The sequence below is a fragment of the Schistocerca serialis genome, chromosome 2 (genome assembly GCF_023864345.2).
Source record: "Schistocerca serialis cubense isolate TAMUIC-IGC-003099 chromosome 2, iqSchSeri2.2, whole genome shotgun sequence".
Taxonomy (NCBI): domain Eukaryota; kingdom Metazoa; phylum Arthropoda; class Insecta; order Orthoptera; family Acrididae; genus Schistocerca; species Schistocerca serialis.
In genome coordinates this window covers 306,598,010-306,610,679 of record NC_064639.1, presented here as the reverse complement: position 1 = coordinate 306,610,679, position 12,670 = coordinate 306,598,010, and the positions used below count along the sequence as shown (strand labels likewise).

The 12,670-nt window shown below is 37.5% G+C and overlaps 1 protein-coding gene across 10 annotated transcripts in view; it reads left to right on the top strand.

Annotated features, from left to right (window-relative positions):
- LOC126457080 (2',3'-cyclic-nucleotide 3'-phosphodiesterase-like) overlaps positions 1 to 12,670 on the top strand; it is a 183,323-nt gene that overhangs the window by 7,063 nt on the left and 163,590 nt on the right. For 8 of the 10 annotated variants that reach the window (XM_050093092.1, XM_050093088.1, XM_050093089.1 and 5 more), the window contains one exon: positions 12,264 to 12,355. The exons of the other annotated variants lie outside the window; for them this stretch is intronic. The gene's annotated coding sequence lies outside the window, so the exon portion shown is untranslated. The remainder of the gene's footprint in view (positions 1 to 12,263; positions 12,356 to 12,670) is intronic. 10 annotated transcript variants of the gene reach the window in all.

The following is a 12,670-nucleotide window of genomic DNA, read 5'->3' as shown; positions in this document are numbered from 1 at the left end:
AAGCATTAATGCTTCTCGATTTCCTTCCCACTCATGATTCCTTTTCTTGGTTGCTCTGAACTCATCAAGGAAGACAGAATCAATTTGCTTTTCTATATATGAGAAATGTCTCTGAAGCTCCTCATTTGTCTGAACTGTGGTTGAGGCTGGTACACTACGAACAACTGTCTTGCTGTAATCTACATTGTTCACATTAAATGGAAACAGACCAGTTGCCCTGAAACCAGCACAAATATTTGCCACCATTTTAGGTTCTGTAATAATTTGTGACAGAACAGAAGGTATATCAGATTCTGAAATTTCAGTGCCATTATTTTCAAAATGCCATTTCTGAACAATCTTCTTCCACATTTTTTTTTCAAAGGTCCAAAGACAGCTACATCTAATGGTTGCAAGATGTGTGTAGAATTGGGATGGAGAGCAAATAGAATGATCTGATTTTCCCTACAATATTTGCTCAAATGAAGTTTCAAATGAGAGCAGTGCCATATCTAAAAATATTACTACAGACAGGGGAATTTCAGCTTCTTTCAAGAACGAATCAAATACATTTGTTATATTCTCAAAAAAACTTTCACCTGTCGTCCACCCATTTTCTGTTTTTCCAATGCACCAGTTTGGAGGAGCTGCTTTCACCAATCATGCTGGAATCCTTGCATATTTGAACAGTGTTCAGGGAGGAACAAATTTTCCAGCAGCATTCACTGCAAAAAATGTAGTAACGTTATCTTTGTCAGAGTTACATGACTCATCATAAACATGACGGCCATGAGGACCTGTGATTAATTCCCCTTTAGGAGCCAGAAAAAAAGAAGTTTCATCCATATTAAAAATTCTGTTTGGGTCATTTAACAGATCCATATCATTTAAAGTGATGGATACTTCGTGAAACCAGTTTCTTATTTTCTCTTCTGTAACAGAATCTCTAACGCTATTGACATATTCTGCATGTTTTTGTGACAGAACCTTGTGTCTCTTAAGAAATCCATAATACCACTTTTTTCCAGGTCGATTGTTAGTAAATGTAGCCCTACAACTTTCCATATCTGCACTCTCAATACGTTTTTGCAGAGATGCACAGAGATTTTCTTTAGTAACTGGAAATCCCATGCTAGAACAGTCCAAAACCCAGTCCACAAATTTTTTTTCAATTTGTTCTCCTAAGACAGAATGTGGACCACAGTGGGCGGTAGATTCTTGTGGAGGTACACCAGAAATTTTCTTTCTTAATGTTGTCCTTGGAACTTTGTACAACTTGCTTGCAATAGCAACCTTCATTCCCGCATCAACAGTCTCTAGAGCATCTTTAAAATTGCTGGGAGAATACTGAAACCTCTTATTCTCTGGTTGACTCATTTTCTATAAATAATGCACAAAGATAGAGTTACAGAATGTTGCATATTTGAATAGTGCCTATTGCATATTTTGTATCTTACAAGCATAGGTAAATTAGTATGATATGCCAAGAAAATACTAACAATGAGGTATATATTGATTTAAAAATACCAAAAATATTTTAATAAGCCTTTTTAAATAAAATTGGCCTAGTGTAATGCAGGAAAGAACACCAATATTGATGTTTTTGTACCAGTTTTTAGAAGTGGCCAAAACAGGATACATATAGGCCTATGTCTCCACTTACGGCCACATGCATGGCCATAACACTGAACCAGGGTTAAATATGGATCTGTTAATGGCCACATACTTTTGATAACATGTTTTTAGGCTGAGCCATATAAAACTTAAAAGAAATGAAAATATAATGTCTTATCTTACCTCTGAACAGATTAAGTTTCTTCTGATGTTTTATTTAAACATGTAAAATACAAAAAAACAGATCATGTGTTGCTTAAAGAAAACATCTGCAAAACCGAGCTTCTTCAACACTGATCATTTCACAAAGTGGTGTCTCCAAACAAAAACAGACAAAAGAATGATTATGCAGACAAATGAATAGAGCCTTTCACAAAGTTTACAATAATCTATGGTACAACTGGCTGGTATTGCAGAGAAGCTTAAAAATTAATCTTTGACATCAAGGTGGCCATAAGTAGGGTAGCGGCCAAAACTAGAGCCTTCACCCTACATAACATTTATATCCTGTACTTCAGTTGACATATGTAAGTAGGTAGCTTTTTTCCTTTTTGCTAGCACTAGTATCCTGTTCTTGAGTGGACCTATGTAAGTCAACTGAAGTTCTTCCAAAATACCTCAAAGTACTGAATGAATTGCAGCAAACAAATGATTTAAATTAATACAAGTGCCAAAAATCATACACAATGTTTAGCCTTGTCTTTTAAAAACACATTCATTTGTTTCAATTTACAGTGATGATGCCTCACCACAGAAAATAACCGATTTATTATCTGTTGTTGTTGTTGTGGTCTTCAGTCCTGAGACTGGTTTGATGCAGCTCTCCATGCTACTCTATCCTGTGCAAACTTCATCGTCTCCCAGTACCTACTGCAGTCTACATCCTTCTGTATCTGCTTAGTGTATTCATCTCTTGGTCTCCCTCTATGATTTTTACCCTCCATGCTGCCCTCCATTACTAAATTGGTGATCCCTTTATGCCTCTGAACATGTCCTACCAACCCCCTCCCTTCTTCTAGTCAAGTTGTGCCACAAACTCCTCTTCTCCCATTCTATTCAATACCTCCTCATTAGTTATGTGATCTACCCATCTAATCTGCAGCATTCTTCTGTAGCCCCACATTTCGAAAGCTTCTATTCTCTTCTTGTCTAAACTATTTATCGTCCATGTTTCACTTCCATACATGGCCACACTCCATACAAATACTTTCAAAAACGACTTCCTGACACTTAAATCTATACTCGATGTTAACAAATTTCTCTTCTTCAGAAACGCTTTCCTTGCCATTGCCGGTCTACATTTTATATATTCTCTACTTCAACCATCATCAGTTACTTTGCTCCCCAAATAGCAAAACTCCTTTACTACCTTAAGTGTCTCATTTCCTAATCTAATTCCCTCAGCATCACCTGACTTAATTCAACTACATTCCATTATCCTCGTTTTGCTTTTGTTGATGTTCATCTTATACCCTCCTTTCAAGACACTGTCCATTCTGTTCAACTGCTCTTCCAAGTCTTCTGCTGTCTCTGACAGAATTACAATGTCATCGGCAAACCTCAAAGTTTTTATTTCTTCTCCATGGATTTTAATGCCTACTCTGAATTTTTCTTTTGTTTCCTTTACTGCTTGCTCAATATACAGATTGAATAACATCGGGGAGAGGCTACAACCCTGTCTCACTCCCTTCCCAAGCACTGCTTCCCTTTCATGTCCCTCGACTCTCATAACTGCCATCTGGTTTCTGTACAAATTGTAAATAGCCATTCGCTCCCTGTATTTTACCCCTGCCACCTTCAGAATTTGAAAGAGTGTATTCCACTCAACATTGTCAAAAGCTTTCTCTAAGTCTACAAATGCTAGAAATGTAGGTTTCCCTTTCCTGAATCTTTGTTCTAAGATAAGTCGTAGGGTCAGTATTGCCACACGTGTTCCAACATTTCTACGGAATCCAAACTGATCTTCCTGGAGGTTGGCTTCTACCAGTTTTTCCATTCGTCTGCAAAGAATTCGCATTAGTATTTTGCAGCCGTGACTTATTAAGTCTGAGGGAATTTCGCCTGTCTCATACATCTTGCTCACCAGATGGTAGAGTTTTGTCATGACTGGCTCTCCCAAGGCTGTCAGTAGTTCTAATGGAATGTTTTCTACTCCCGGGGCCTTGTTTCGACTTAGGTCTTTCAGTGCTCTGTCAAACTCGTCACGCATTATTGTATCTCCCATTTCATCTTAATCTTCATCCTCTTCCATTTCCATAATATTCTCCTCAAGAGCATCACCTCCCTGTATAGACCCTCTATATACTCCTTCCACCTTTCTGCTTTCCCTTCTTTGCTTAGTACTGTGTTTCCATCTGATCTCTTGATATTCATGCAAGTCTTTCTCTTTCCTCCAAAGGTCTCTTTAATTTTCCTGTAGGCAGCATCTGTCTTACCCCAAGTGAGATAAGCCTCTACATCCTTAACATTTGGCCTCTAGCCATCCCTGCTTAGCCATTTTGCACTTCCTGTCGATCTCATTTTTGAGACATTTGTATTCCTTTTTGCCTGCTTCATTTACTGCATTTTTATATTTTCTCCTTAGCCATCCCTGCTTAGCCATTTTGCACTTCCTGTCGATCTCATTTTTGAGACATTTGTATTCCTTTTTGCCTGCTTCATTTACTGCATTTTTATATTTTCTCCTTTCATCAATTAAATGCAGTATCTATTCTGTTACCTCAGGATTTCTACTAGCCCTCGTCTTTTTACCTACTTGATCCTCCCCCGCTGCCTTCACTATTTCATCCCTCAAAGTTACCCATTCTTCTTCTACTGTATTTATTTCCCCCGTTCTTGTCAATCATTCCCTAATACTCTCTCTGAAACTCTCTAAAACCTCTGGTTTAGTCAGTTTATCCAGTTCCCATCTCCTTAAATTCCCACCTTTTTGCAGTTTCTTCAGTTTTTAATCTACAGTTCATAACAGATTGTGGTCAGAGTCCACATCTGCCCCTGTAAATGTCTTACAATTTAAAATCTGATTCCTAAATCTCTGTCTTACCATTACATAATCTATCTGAAACCTGTCAGTATCTCCAGGCTTCTTCCATGTATACAACTTCCTTTTATGATTCTTGAACCAAGTGTTAGCTATGATTAAGTTGTGCTCTGTGCAAAATTCTACCAGATGGTTTCCTCTTTCGTTTCTTACCCCCAATCCATATTCACCTACTACGTTTCCTTCTCTTCCTTTTCCTGCTATCGAATTCCAGTCACCCATGACTATTAAATTTTCGTCTCCCTTCACTATCTGAATAATTTCTTTTACCTCATCATACATTTCTTCAATTTCTTCGTCATCTGCATAGCTAGTTGGCATATAGACTTGAACTAATGTTGTATGCGTGGGCTTCGTGTCTATCTTGGCCAAAATAATGTGTTCACTATGCTGTTTGTAGTAGCTTACCCGCACTCCTATTTTTTTATTCATTATTAAACCTACTCCTGCATTACCTCTATTTGATTTTGTATTTATAACCCCATATTCACCTGACCAAAAGTCTTGTTCCTCCTGCCACCGAACTTCACTAACTCCCACTATATCTAACTTTAACCTATACATTTCCCTTTTTAAATTTTCTAACCTACCTGCCCGATTAAGGGATCTGACATTCCACGCTCCGATCCGTATAATGCCAGTTTTCTTTCTCCTGATAACGACATCCTCCTGAGTAGTTCCCGTCCGGAGATTCGGATGGGGGGACTATTTTACCTCTGGAATATTTTACCCAACAGGATGCCATCATCATTTAATCATACAGTAAATCTGCATGCCCTCGGGAAAAATTACGGCTGTAGTTTCCCCTTGCTTTCAGCCGTTTGCAGTACCACAACAGCAAGGCCATTTTGGTTAGCATTACAAGGCCAGATCAGTCAATCATACAGGCTGTTGCCCCTGGAACTACTGAATAGGCTGTTGCCCCTCTTCAGGAACCACACATTTGTCTGGCCTCTCAACAGATACCCCTCCGTTATGGTTGCACCTACGGTACGGCTATCTGTATCGTCAAGGCACGCAAGCCTCCCCACCAACGGCAAGGTCCAAGGTTCATGGGGGGGTTTATTGTTATTATTGTTAATTTTTTATTTATTATATGACTCGAAAATAAAGACATTAAATTCTCTGAGTAAACTATAATGTCATTGGTCAAAGCTGACGCGTTGTATCTCATTTTTCAGTTGACCCGAAATGTACTTAAGGTCAGCAGTGTAAAGCAATTGTGTACAGGCGATACTGCATGTTAAATTGTATTTGGTGCAGCACAGGCCTGTGTTGCTTGGCATTTCATGTCTTCGGAAGTTATCAGTATTACCTTGTAAACCTCTTTTAATTTTCTCTGTAGAGAAAAGTTAGGTGTTAAGTTTGATGGTTTTGTGGGTTGCGTTGTGTTTCTTCAGTGACTGACTCAGTGATCTTCAGTTTTCTGCTGCCTGTAATTATGTGTATGGAATAGGCAGATCACATCCATTATGGTTTATTACAGGCCATGTGTCTAGTGGGATGTCTTCCAGTAACTGTGGCAGCACATCTGTTAGGAACTGTGGAAACTTGTGGCCTGAAGTCCCATAAATAAAATGGATGAATGATGCCATTATTGGAAAGGCAGCAGTTTACATTGAGTGACTTAAGAACGTTGCCAGCTGTGCAGTGTGATTTATTCTCTTTTCTGTAACAATCTTGCAGGACAAAATCTGAAGTTGAATACAGTATTTATCTTCTTTAATTTAAGGGGGAAAATTGATTATGTGCGTAAAGTGGTATTCTTGCATAATTTGAAACATTGCAATAGTATGTGAAAGTTCATTATTAGTTTCTTATTTAATGGTGTTAGTTTGCTCTTCTTTCTTCCCTACCTTTTATATGTGTGTGATCTGGCACAAAAATTAATAAACACATCCAGAATGTTTTGTTTGCAGTTGCAGAGAGTCATTGGGAAATGGGTAGAATATAATGCAATAATAGTAGCAGGTAGTGTAGTGCATAACATAAGGGAGATGTGTTTTTGATACTGTAATTATTGTGTATCCTACCTGTAATAAAACACAGTACTTAGCAATTGAAACACAGCACATGTCAAAATGTCTGTTCATTAGTGCAAGATAATCAAGGCATCAGTGAAGGTCTGTGTTTTAAATATGTAGGACTGAAGGGATACAAAGATATTTCTTTGCTAGTATTGCATTCAGGAACATGCATTGAAGTTGGGTGCTGCTGTCTTCATTGTCAATAATATCCACTGTCATTGAAAATAAAAGACAAAAGCTTATTTAATTTGCTTATTTTCACTCTCTTATGCGGTAAGGTATTGTAATGTAACTGAATGCATTTGCAAAAGTAATTCTTATCTCTGAAAAGGGCTTGTAAAATGATTTATGTTGCAGTTACATAAGGGTCAGTCCAAATGAAGTGGTTTTTAAATATTTTTAAATATTTTAATTTTTTATATGTGGTTACCTATACTTGAGAAGTTCAAAACAGTTTTTTCAAAAAAATTACCTTTCACCTTTACTGAATGGCGGCCATTTTTGTTTGTAAGCACGCAACAATGTTTCAGTTTAGAGACGTTAGCAAAAATATGAATATCTCTGCACTGAGTTAAGTTACAACATTACAATTGACATGATTGTTTTCAGAAAAGTGTTTCTACAACATTGTCTATTACACAAAATACCCTAAATTCGAAAATAACCAGTCAAAATGACCTCCAAAATTTGGTATCTAATTTTCAAAAATCCCTTTTTAGGCCCAAAAATAACAAACGAGTGATTTATGGGAGTCTATTTTTTTCCTATAGTTAGATATCATACACTACTAGACTCATATAGAGCATGAACACTTATGTTTCGTTAATTTTTTATGAATTTTTGAAATTTGAAAATTTTCCTTTTTTGTAAAGTTTGGGGTTAGTTATTCCATGTGGGACTGTATATAAAAATATGAGTTTTACACGGTTCGTACACCTATATGATAGCAACGTACTGTAAAAATTTCCACATTGATATCTGACTGTGAACAAAGATACAAATTTTTTTGAAAATGAGGAGATAATTCACATTACCATGAAACTGATCTTATGGCTGTTACCTATTCATGTGTGATATTGGCGGAATATAATCAATTATTATTGAAGTAAGGTACTGAATTATACACAAAAAGTGGAAACATCACTGAAATTGACATTTATATTATTTTTACCTACTTAAAATAAATATTTTCAATTGACGTCCTTCGAAATGCAACTGTTCCTAAACCTGGTGGTGAATGTTAAGAACACTTATTTCTTCAGACAGCTGCTGTGATTTAGAATAAGACCTCCCAGTTGCTGTGGTAAGTTCAAGCACTGGAAGTTTCCTTAAAACATTTTTCACTGATATCCACACTTTGTCACTAGTAGATTTCTTGAATGATGTTCTTGGGCCAGCAGGGTGGTAAAAATGCACAAAAACATCATTGTTTTCAAAACTTATTCTTTCAACCTCTGCAAGCCACCACTGCCCATCATACACACATGCCACTATGTCATTCCATGTTCAAGACAGAGATGTAATTTTACTGACACAATGATGATCATAAATTTCGGTTTTTAATGTTACAACCAAGTTTTCTGCAGTGCCAAGGAATTTGTGGAAATGCCTTGTTCCTGTTATTGCTATACAGTTTTCAAATCTGGTTTGAAGTGTTGTTTTCATATGCAGAACCACTTCTTCTTTGTTGATCATAAAATAGGTAATGCCTTTAATATTATCCTTGCAAAAGACATACATGTCCTGTACTGTGAGAATTTGGTCTGTGGTTGGTCTTTGTAGGCTGGCTTTACTTACTTCACGTTTTGTTGTACCTCCTACTCCATCCTGTGCATTTTTACCATGGCAAATTCCAAAAAGTTCCATGTAGCCTCCAACCCAGTCTACTTTGTGGTTGCTGTTCTTATACTGACTACCACTTACATTTGAAAAGTAATCAGCTTCTCAACCTTGCGAAAATTTTCTTTTATGTTATTTATTACATACTTTCGAAACACATGTGCAGCCAAAGTGTTGTGCTCCAAGTAGTCACTTAGAATGCAAATTGAAGAACTGCAAACTTCATGTTTCTCATTTTTAAAGTAGTGAATAAATGGATGCACTGTTGCACGGTCTTTGACTCAGTGGTACCCTAGTATTGCATCATCAACCATGAATGTAACATTTTCTGCAAAATCAGCTAGCACTATGAATTCAGTTTCATGAAGTTCTGCTTTTTTGTCCTTCAAAAACTTACTTTGGACTTTAGAAACATAGTGGTGACTTTTGAGTTCTTTTAAGTTATCAATTAAAGATGCTAAGTACTCTTCCTGAGATTTAACCACTGTTATCATTTCTTGCATGTCAGTTGTGACCCACTGTTCGAAGGTAATACTGTCTCTTTTATGTGCGACTGCTACCAACAACAGTGAATGAATTGACATCGCATAACAGTGACTGTGGAAGCTATAACTCAAGACATGCTCGCTACAATGTGGGAACAATTTGAAAACTGCATTGCCATATGCCACGTATCTCAAGGGGGCATGGTATGAAAAAAAATCTTTTCGAGTTTCACATTCATAAAGAAACAAAATTCAGTGTCTGTGTATTAGTTTCAGAAAGATAGACATGCCAAATTGGGTGATTCTTTTTGATACACATTGTATTTTGTATCTGATCCTTTGGGAACAGACCATACAGAGTAGAAGCCCTCTTCCCTTTTGACAAGGATCAGTTGTAACCAGTCATGTGGGACTACAGGTGAATTGTGATATGTATTACAATGTAAGTCTTTGTGGTAACCCAAAAGCTATTAATGTCAGTACTGAGTTGCCATCCATTAAAATCTTCTCTAGAGAAATATATATCATGTGTAAACATCACTTCATGTCTGAGTTCTGGATCTTAGAGTTAATTGGTGCCAAAATACATCGCAGAACTACATTCAATGAGCTCTGTTACTACAAGTTAGTTTCTATAGAATAACATCATGACAAGTGTGGAACATGCATCCTGATCATATGCTCAATCTTACTTGTAAGTGATACCTTGTGTACTGATGATGTACATTCGTTATCTGTTGTATCAACAAATTTTTGTTCACTTAAGGATTGTTGATAATAGTGTTCACTGCCAGGAACGCATCCATATTGGCTACAATCTATTTCAAGAATTGTGTTAGAAGGGTAACAAAATTCCCCTACACAGCTGTTCAGTTGTGGAACTATTTTAGTAATGGGTATTGTGCTACACCGTGATACGCTCCTGATTGGCATTTCCATCAAAGCCCACAAACACTTTGCAGAACTCATTGAAATGAAACATAGCAAAAATAAATTTTCTTTATAACTACATGACATTCTCTTCAGTTTCTTTCTGCTAATGCTACTTTCAGTTAGTTTTAATCAGAGGGGTTTGTGGCAAAAGAGTGTTTCCACAGTACAAATTCAGTAAAGGAAGTAGATCCTTGACAAGTCTGATGTGACTGAATTTGGTGTGTGGGTTGAAAGTTAGAACTATTACAGGACTGAAACCTGTGTGGGATTAACATTCTTGGTGGATAGATTGACAACAATACCCAGGTTTTTTTTTTTTTTTTTGAGAGGAGTGCTTTGTGGGAGGAGGCAGGTAAAAGACGACGACGATAAGATGTGAGTGTTAATGTGGGTTGACTTGCAGGTTTGTGGAGGTAGGACAATTCTTGTGTAGCAGGGAGGCAGGAGATGGGGGTGGCCATTTAGAGGTTTTCCATTCCAGCTTGCCTTTCTGACAATTACAGCTGTCACATTTCTGAAACCTCCTTCCCTGCATTCCACAAAACCTAGAACCCAAACAAACACAGGACAGTGCTTTCAAGTTAAACAGAAACCCTTTCGCAGGTCATGGGGGATATACTTCCCACTAAATGTATTTCTTTACGGCCTTTAAAGGAATATGTGTTACCACTTCTGTATGCTCCTGGCATCTAGTCGCAGTCTGCTGCAACAGCTATAGTTTATGTTTGTTGTGAAATATAGCCTTCAGGACTGTGGGAAGTATATGTCCCACCAAATAACGGTCTTTAAATGGTTATTGGGAAATAAGGTTACTACCAAAGTAGTTTCTGGAAGGTGCTTGGGAAGTATGCTTATTACAAAATTAATCTGTCATTTGTGGTCCTTGGGAAACATATTTACGACTAAGTTAGGGGTAGCCAAAAGATTTTGGGAATATGTTTTAGCCTCTGTCTGTGCCTGACATCATGTGGTAGTACACTGCACCGGAGGTATGAAAACTGTTACAGCACTAGTTTCTGTTTGTCATGAGATCACTACTGTTGTTGGAACACGTTGCTTTGTTTCTGTGATATACATTATTGTGACCTGCATCAGCTCATATCTTTATTGTATTCAAGGATTGTTTTCACATTGTGGTAAATAAATAAGCTTTAATATCCGTTGCAAATATTTTTTTTTAATTAAGTAAAAGAAAACATAAAGAAAAAACAGAAAACGCTGTTCCTTATTTTTTTTACGTGTAATGGCAACACGTAACAGTTTACGAGTGGGTAATCCATTTACTCCCATCGTTTTAAAACCTCACAAACGTGCTGTAGTGATATATGTACCACCATAGTTTTTAGTCCTAAATCATAAAAATAAAATTATTAAAAAATAAATATAATCAGTTGATCACAATTGTAATAGGATAGAACAAAAATTATCTCCACTGAGTTGCTATGAAAAATGTCCCCTAAAAGGGTTAGGAACCTCAATCCCATAAAATTTTCAATCCTCTCCTAAGGTCTCACTTTCAGCTCCAGACCCAGATTCCATCACCCTGTGCTGGTCAAGGATGTGCCCCCTTCACCCAGACCTTACAAGGGAAACACCTTTTTTGCTGCAAACTGCTCCACTAAAAGCTAACAATGAACCTTGCCTCTCCTAGATCATACCACTGCCCTATCGTGACCTAACCATACTCAGATATAACTGCCACCTGGTTAACTTCAAGGAACACTTTACCTCCAACCAGCTTCATGTTCCTCTCCCAAATGTCTCAAATTCAGTGTAGGGAAAGAGCAGTCACCTACAATCTTAAAAGAGACCATGGTGTGATCATTCCTCCTTCCGTATACAGGCTCCATACAGTTGTTCACAAACCACAGTTCTTACCTTACAGAGGGTCTCCATGAAATGTCTGATTTGGTTTTCAAGATGTGTTCAGAGATACTATTAATATGCTTTTATTAATTTTTTTCTGTTTCAACCCATGACAATTCACGTTATTGTACAGTAATACCCCGACTTGCATTGTCCCATTTTACAAAAATCTGGAGTTAAAGGCCAGCCGCTGTGGCTGAGCAGTTCTAGGCGCTTCAGTCCGGAACCGCGCTGCTGCTATGATCGCAGGTTCGAATCCTGCCTCGGGCATGGATGTGTGTGATGTCCTTAGGCTAGTTAGGTTTAAGTAGTTCTAAGTATAGGGGACTGATGACCACAGAGGTTAAGTCCCATAGTGCTTAGAGCCATTGGAGTTTTGGAGTTAACGTGATATTGCTGTTTGAGCACCATGCATGTCTCTTCATGCTCTCAGCCCACGTAGTATTTGGCTTAAAACAGATTTGGTCTTGTTACTCGCAGGTATGTGTTATCCATGGAGCTGGCTTGATTGAGAGATTCTAACTGTGTCATCCAAACGAAGCAGAACTGATTCATTTGCAGAAACAAGAAAAGTAAGTCGTTATCATTGGAATGTGTACTTAACATTATCAAAGACTTCAATGCAAAAATTAAAATTTGTGAGCTAGTAAAAATTTTTGAATTGGTAGAGAAGTTTGATCTGCTGGAATCAACAGTGGAATAATTATAACAGATGTGAAAAATGCTCAGTCTTTGAATTCTAGTAGCATTCGGGTGGAAACAATGTTAACATTTATTGTGTGGTAATCAAGTATGAGTGAAAAATTGTCCTGTTGATTAGAACGTGGTGTGCTCTCAAGCTAAGCTGATTTTTGAGAGACTGAAAGTAGTTCAGGAGATTGCCAAAG